Below are 8,793 nucleotides of genomic sequence, written 5' to 3' on the forward strand. Positions count from 1 at the left end.
GCCCGTCACACACTCATGACTGTGTTCAGGACTGGATGAAGAGGAGCCATAGAAGTTCAGCACAGAGCCACAGCCCCAGCTGTCTGCAGACCACAGAGGATTCAGTGAGACTCCAGGAGTCCAGCAGAACTCTCCTCCAGACCTGATGTTTAAAACTTCCACCTCCCCCTCCCCACTGTCTCTCTCCAGACAGCCGCACCAGACCATCATGAAGAGCTAGAGAGGAATCTGAGCGAAAGATCTGACATTTTACTAAAATACACTGCAAATGTGTTAAAGACCACATCAGAGGAACATTTATATAATAAATATGCTTTATATCATATCATATATAAAAGTAAGTTCGAAACTAAATGACACAAGCATTAATCTTCAGTCTGAATTGTATGGGGAATAAATACAGTTAGTTGTATAAGATTAAGTTTTCCATTAGCATAATGTCAGTAAAATGTTACAGTACTATGGACTCACAAGAGCAGATGACTCCAACATCTCGACTATGAGAACATTCAGCTCCGAACCCATGAAGAGATGAAACATTCTGAGAGTTTTGTTTCATTCCCGTCACAATCAAAACACCATCAGCCCTGATTTCAGCACTTCCCTCTCCAAACCAGTCTGATCCCACAACAGACACAGCAATCCCACAATTCAGCTGTCTACAGAGGACACTGGCAGCTCTCATATCCCAGCATGCATCACACACTGTTCCCGAATCATTGAGGAACTGAAGCTCTACTCTTCCAGAACAAGAGTCTGAACCGTTTACCAGCCTGAGATCAGTGTAACCTGGAGAAAGAACACAGAGCTGACTGAGATTCTAAGTAAGAGAACAGAGATAATCTGAGTAATAGTCAAGTTCTTAGTTTCTGTTTTAATACAGTCACAGCAGAGTTATAATGATGTACTGATCATGTATGTTACATTAGGTAGTAAAAAATTTAGCCTGATGGCAAATGGATTTGTTAAATACAGTCAATAGGAGCTAAAACACATTTAATACCAGAACATATCATATCCAACATCATTTTCATGGGAACATATCAGTCCGACATTTTAAATTTTTATTGTGAGTTTGATGATGGACAGCGTTCTATGTGTGATTCGTCTCCTCTGCACTGAATCTCTTTTTATCCACATCTGAGCGTCTCCTTTACCAAAAGCAGCTGCTCCCAGCACCTGTACAGGAGCCCCACAGTTCAGCTCTCTACACACAACCCTCTGCATCCTGCTGGTCAAAGGCAGCGTCACACACTGAACCCCATCCACCTACAAGAAGCATCTCCACTCTTCCAGAGCACAGGTGAAACCTCCCAAGTCGAAGTCTTGACCTTCCCGTAGTTTTGAAGTTTCTAATTTTATTTACACAACATAGAACACCATCTGATCACTATGATTATGCGATACAGACATAAAACAAGAAGCAAATACTTTAATTTTTAAAAGGATGGAAAATCAGTAGTTTAGACCATAAAAAATATTCAATAATTTTTTATGAATTGCTCTGAAAACAAATTACACACAATTATGAAGCATATCAATATGTTTATGGATGAAAGTCTGATCAGTGATGTATTAACAGGGTGATGTATGGAGCAGCTCACCTGAGCATCTGACTCCAGCATCTTCATCATGACCACAGTTATGAGAACCCCATCCTCTTGATCGACAGTCCTTCAGTGTGGTCTCTGATCCGCTACAGGCCACATAACTCATCCAGATTGGTCCTGATCCTTGTCCAAAACGAGCCCTATCCAGAGCCTCTACAGCTGCTCCACATCCCAGCTCTCTACACACCACTGCAGCATCAGTCATATCCCAGTCATCATCACACACTGTTCCCCACTGACCATTATGATGAACCTCCACTCTACCACTGCAGGGACTGTTACCACCAACCAACCTAACAGTCTCAAAATCTGTACATGAAAGAAGAGAGAAAGAGATTTAAACCACATTAGTATTAAGAAAAGCCTACAATCACCAGTCAGAATCAGCTCTGGAAACACCACTGCAAAAAATAAAATATAAAGTTAGTAAATTCAAACTGGACAGTTAAAGCTGGATAAGAGAATATTACAAATAATCTTATCATTAAATTGATTGACTGTAAAAGCTCAAATCCTTCATAAAATGAATTCATAATTAAATTGTCTAGTATCACTAAATCTTGTTTTCTAAATATTGCACAGGCCTCTATTCACTTTCTAATTGTATGAGCCATCATAAAGTATTAAAGCTCATTTAAAGTTAAACTCTTTACTGTCCTATTTGTGTACTTACCAGATGTGGTTAGAGTGATTACAGTGGAGAGAGTAAAACATCCAGTGTCAGGACATCCCTCCATCTTCTTCTGCTCGATCACACATCTGTTTAACTGTCAGCACAAGTTTCTCCTCTGCTCCCTCAAACACACTGAAGAAACTGGCTCCTGTCAGCCCCCTAAAGAGAGAGAGAGAGAGACTCACAGCTGCCAATGACACTCACTGTTACCTTATTAGACACAACAGAGGAAATCATCAAACACAATCAGTGACAAAAATCAGAGAGCAGCATTTTTATTTTCTCCATATATATCAAATAAAGTGTGAGCGCTGATGAGCGGGACTCCTCCTCCAGCGTGAAGAGACACTTCACTGAGGACAGACTCGTGTCAGTCATAAGTCAGTGTGGAGATAAAGGTCACACTAAACTTAAAGCAGATTGATACAGAAACACTGCAGCTTATATTCAGCATCAAAACCTGAACCTGAACACAGCAGACACAAGCACTGATGACTGATTTCTCACTTACTGAAACTTTATTTTAAAATAGTTGATTTGTGCTATAAATTTATAAATTAGAATAAATTGAGCAGTTTAAATTTATTTTTAGAAACAAAAGTGCATAATATTAGGTGGATTTTACTTCATCATTATGATGTTCTAATCAAGAGCACAATAAACAGTGTGTTAATATATTATCAGATGAACTGGACTGATTGTGTTCAACAGCAGAAGGCTATTCAGACAAGATATGTAATTAAAAATTGTTTTCTGTTCTAAAGATACCAATTTGCCATCATATCAACACATTTGTATGTGTCCAGCAGATGGTAGCAAAGCTCTTATTATAAAGAGGACCAGACAATTCTTGTCCTTGTGTCACCACATGAGGGAGCTTCTCACTTTTTTCCAGACAAAAAAAAAAAAAATGTATTTAATTTAGAATAGAGCATTCAATTTATTCATTTCAGCTACAAATCTAATTTATTTCACGTACAGCTCATTTCACAGCACATTCATTTGACTATTTATCTGCTGCTATAATATATTCTAACACTCAGAATGATGAAAAAATAAAAAATAAAAATAAAAAAGTTGCGCTCGGCTTAGAGGATACTTATCTACAATCAACCGAAACGAACCTGCAGCTCCATACTGTCCTGTCAGCAGTGAGAAGCTGGAATGTTGTGTGCAGCTTTGAATGACTCGGTACTGCAGGTAAGGGCAATTTCCGACCAAAAAAATATTAAAAGAATCATAAATTAGCAGGACCTTACCATGTTTTCATGTATAAACTGCAGCATTTGTGTAGATTAAATTGCTGTGACCGTCACACAACAGGCAACTGTACTGGTTTTATATTGATGGAGAAAACATGATCTGTACTGGGTTCTAATGTTTAAACAAGTCATAAGTCATACGTTGTAAAAGTTATTATAAAGTGATTCATATGGATTATAGTCGAGATGTATTTTAAACGTGTTACAGGTTGCTGAATTACACATAACTAAACACTTATACAGCCTCATAAATGATGCATATAAAGGTAAATTGCCCATCAGACAAACAATATGCATATTTATTTACTGGTTAAAAACACACTTTATCACATATTAATAATGTTATATAATAACTTATTTTAATTATTATTTATAAGTTAGAATTTATTTATTTATTCAGCATTTATCAAAACTAACAATCTCTAGTGCTTGCTGCAGCGATGCTGAGGGCTGTTAAATCACTCACGGTCATTTGGTCAATGTTTAGGATGTCTTCAACTGTCACTGTGGTTGTGCTTTTATAAGGTAAGATCTTAAATTTGATTTCAGGGTTTGTGTGTAATGTCTTATTGAAATACAAAAAAAGTTCTTGGAAAATTTATTTTTATTGATATTAACAAGGGATAGGCAATTGTGGGCCAAAAATACAAAACTCTCAAAGGGTTAAAAGTTTTAATACAAAAAAAGAAGGGGTGTGGTGTGGGGGGGGGGGGGTGGTGGTTATAAAAACCTGAGTTTTAACATATCAATAACAATATCACTCAAACTTTGTTCAATTTGTTGAACCGAGGCAGGGGATGATCACTGAGACCAATGCCCCACTTCTTTGTTTGACTCCTCCTCCACATCATCATAATCTGTTATTAAATACAAATATTAGATCAGGTCAAATGCTGTTACTGGATGAATATTTTAAAGTCTTAAACGTGGAAAATATTACTAAATTAAATAAAGATATCAATATAATGAGAACAAAAGTGTTATAATAACTTACCCAACGGGTTTCTCAACATCTTCACTGACACTCATCACATCATCATACTCCTCCTGAACTCTCTCTGATCAAGAATGACAGAAAAACATGTCCTATATCAGTTTATAAAACCACTTCATCTCATTTGAAGGATCCCTTTTCCCTTAAAGTGACTTGATTAAACAGAACACATGTCTGAGGCCTAGTCCACACTACACTGGTGTTTTTATAAAACAGGAGTTTTTCCTCCGTTACATATAAATATTTAAATTAATTTATTTTATATATATATATAATATATATATATATTATATATAAGATATATATATATATACATATAAATGTGGCGATATAACCCTGACAATACCACATCAAAATACAAAAACAAACACTATGAAGTGCTGTCAAGAGATTAGTCAAAGTTGCCAAACCAACAGGTGGCGATATAACCCTGACAATAAAGCCTTGTTGGCCAATTAGAAGCCTGACAAAAGTGTGCACTGCTACATCACAAGCTAAAATCTCAGTTGCTACACAACACTGCAATCACAGTTTCTGAAAATCTTCACCTTGGCAGGATTTTTTAAAAAGGTTCGCTTTAAGTGACCTGATACTGTGTTTGCGTGTGTATGAACGGCCAAACCACACAGAAACAGCTGCAGTTTTGATAATACTCGTGTTCATGTGGACAGGGCCTGATACTTGTTACATGTTTCCTGTGTGTTTTCTGCCCTTGTCTGCTGTGTGCCTTGTTTGTCTCCATTGTTAACCTCATTAGTTGCCATATCCACTCATTTGACCACACCCATCTGCTTGTTAGTTCCCATAGTAACCCATTGTTCCCTTTTGTTCTCCAGTGTATCCACCTTATTTTTTCAGTCATTTGTAAATTTTATGTGTGCTTCCGGTCTCATCCGCTTCCAGCTATTTTTAGCTGTATAAAACAGCTCGTTTTGCTGCTTGATATTGCAAACTGATGTGTTTTACCTTATTATTTTAATGTATTATCTTAATTATGAACACATTGGTTTGTAGTGCATAAAATTTTACCATTTACTGCACATTGTTATTTTTCTCGTTATTTCCCTACAGCGACTAGTGAACCAGAAGTCTCACACATTCACAGAAAACGACTTACTTCTGTGTTTAAAAATAAGGTGGATAAATGGCCCTTGTGTTTCCCTTGTGCTTTGTCAGCTGTTGAATGTATTGGTGCTTGTTTTGCCTGTTTCTCTTCCGTGTGTTACTTCTATAAACTCCTGCAGTTAGATCCTGATCGTTCACCAGCTTTCTCCAGCACATCACAATACTCATGTAAATATGTGAAGGGTGATTAAAAAAATGTAGTTCTGTGCATCTCACCTGTTACCCCTTGAGAGCTCGGTCTATTAATGATGACATCATCATAATTATCTGGTGTGTTCACTACACGTGCAAATAGGAGTCAATTTAAGTGTAAACCCAAAAACCCCATTAAGGCAGTAATTTAAAATATTATCTGAAATGATCTTGATTGTAAAGTGAATATTATAAAAAAAAAAGGTTTGATAAGTCAAAACAACAACCTTTTTGATAAATGTACTGTAATATTTAAATTCATGACATCATCCTAGCTCTCAGGTATGTCTTCTACAAATTCACACATTCATCACAGAAACACATTCATTACATTCAGAACAAATTTGAAACATCTATCTTAAATGTACTGTAATATTTAAATTTAAAAGGTTGTTGTTGAGAATAACAGAGTGACCACCTGTCTCACGATCTGGTTTCAGTCCATCATGTGATGACATCATCATAGTATCCCGGTGTGATTTCCTTCACCATCTCTTCTGCATCAACACACAATATGTTCAGATACAAAAACCAAGAATTTATTTATGTTGTGCAGGTCATAAGACTGAAAAATGTATTATACGTCATCTGGCAATGAATCATGTGATCAATTTAAAAGGTCCTGACCTTTTAGGCCACTGCCATTGTGACATCATCATAATATGCAGTATTGAACTCTTTTTGCTAAAAACAGAGAGCAGACTGTTAATATACAAAGGAGACAGCAGCATCTGAAATAGTATTGAGTCATTTATCAAATATAATATAAATTACTAGTTTACAATTATATATTTTTTTTTTTTTTTCGTAAATATGTGGAATGATTATGTGCTTCAGCTCTCTAACCTGAGAGAAGCTCATCAGCATCTTCATACCCAGAATGCAGTTCTTCAGAGATGAGACTCCCTGTTAAAGAAAAGCAGAACAGTCAGAAACATGTTCATCATAACAAACAGACTGAATCCTCATTTCCTTTCGATTATAAAACATTGTGTTAGTGACAACACAACAAATTACTTCATTACTTAACACAATTACTTTATTATTTAAAGCATTCAAGAAATAAATCCCATGGTGTTTAGGCCTGTTAGCAAACATATGAACCCATTTCTTACTGCCTTCCAGAAATATACACCAGAAGAGACAAACACACACACACCCGCTGTATCTACTGTACATGTACAAAACATATAAGTCCCTGCTTATGATCCTCTAAGTCAATACACACAGGAAAGACGCTGATGGCACACACACACACACACCCACACACACACACTCTCCTATCTTTCACACACACACACACACACACACACACACACATGCACCTGCAGCTCTGTGGTTTTCTGTCAGGAATTCTGTGGTTTGAAGCAGGAGGTTTAACAGGACTAATAATAGATGAACATCAACTGTCTGACAGACTCTTATTAATGGTATTAAATGAGATTGATGGCTCATGTCTCACCCCTCTGAGTGAAGTGATTGTGTCTGTGCTGAATCTCCTCATAAACGGCCTCAGACATCATCCTGTGTCTCCTCTCAGAGAGAGCTGTGAGTGTAGACAGACAAACCTGCTGTCAGTTCACAAACATGACTGATCAGACACTGAATAAGACACAATATGACAGTCTCTGGATCTCTCCTACCTCTCCTCATCACTCTGTTCTGCTGAATCAGTATAAGCAGTGGAACTAAGAGCAGTAAGAGCACAACTCCCAGAACAATCACAAGCACTGGGGGAGGCGCTGGTGGAGGAGTTTGTGGAGGAGCAACTGATGTTGAGCGCACTGGAGGAGAAACTGGAGGAGAAACTGATGTTGTTGTGGCAGGAGTAGTGGATACTGTCACATCTGACAAGTCTGTCAGAACACAATAATAATCATGCAAATGACTGATTAAACACTCAACTTTTATTAGCACTAAAATTTTCAAAAAATCTTACTGTGACCTTCACAGTTGAGTCTAACAAGCTTCTTGCAGGAGCAGTCAGTGTGGTTATTCAGGGAGAGAGGACAGTCCCACAGGTGAATCTCATTCCCTCTGCACTCGACTTTGTTCATCCACACAACACCTTCACCAGCACCAAATGTTGAATTCCCATCAGCCCTCAGTGCTGCTCCACAACCCAGCTGCCTGCAGACCACCTGAGCATCGCTGATGTCCCACTGATCATCACAGACTGAGCCCCACACAGCGTTATGATACACCTCCAGCCTCCCAGAGCACCAGCCCTCCCCTCCACGCAGTCTGAGAGGAAGATGATCTAAAACACACACATCAACCACTGACCAGCTTCAGCACAACATTTACAACAAAACACACACTGAACCAAGATGGCTTTAAATGTATGATTGGACTTCTTGTTCTTGTTTGAATGTACATTATTTCAACGATATATTTGGAAAATAAGGCTTACATTAACTAAAATTAAATATATATATATATATATATAGTCAAAAACTTACCTGAACACTGTCTCTTGAGAAGATATTGTGATAAAAAAATGTCAAACACACCCAGAAGACACCTCATTATCCTCCCCCTTATAATAAAAAAACAAGAAAAAACTGAACATTAGGACACAAGGGACAAAAACATCATTCAGTGAAGCATATCAGTGTGAAAACATATAATTTAAGCCTCACAAATAATATTATGCTCTTTCCAACAGCTAAAATTAGCTTTTCTTAAACATTAGTTTACTCATGACATATAAACGTGTTTAAAGAAACATGACTACTGAGACCATTTTACATCATTTAAATAATCATCCATGAGCCGTGATTTGGCCATTATTCTTATCAAAGCATTCTTTCCCAGGGGAAGATGGACACTGCCACAGACTAGGAATCATGTGGCGACCACTCACTTTTACAGCCGCTTACGAGCTGATTATAGCTTGTTGAAAGAATAGATAAACCACCAGATTTTCCACAGTTC

The sequence above is a fragment of the Cyprinus carpio genome, chromosome A4 (genome assembly GCF_018340385.1).
Source record: "Cyprinus carpio isolate SPL01 chromosome A4, ASM1834038v1, whole genome shotgun sequence".
NCBI lineage: Eukaryota > Metazoa > Chordata > Actinopteri > Cypriniformes > Cyprinidae > Cyprinus > Cyprinus carpio.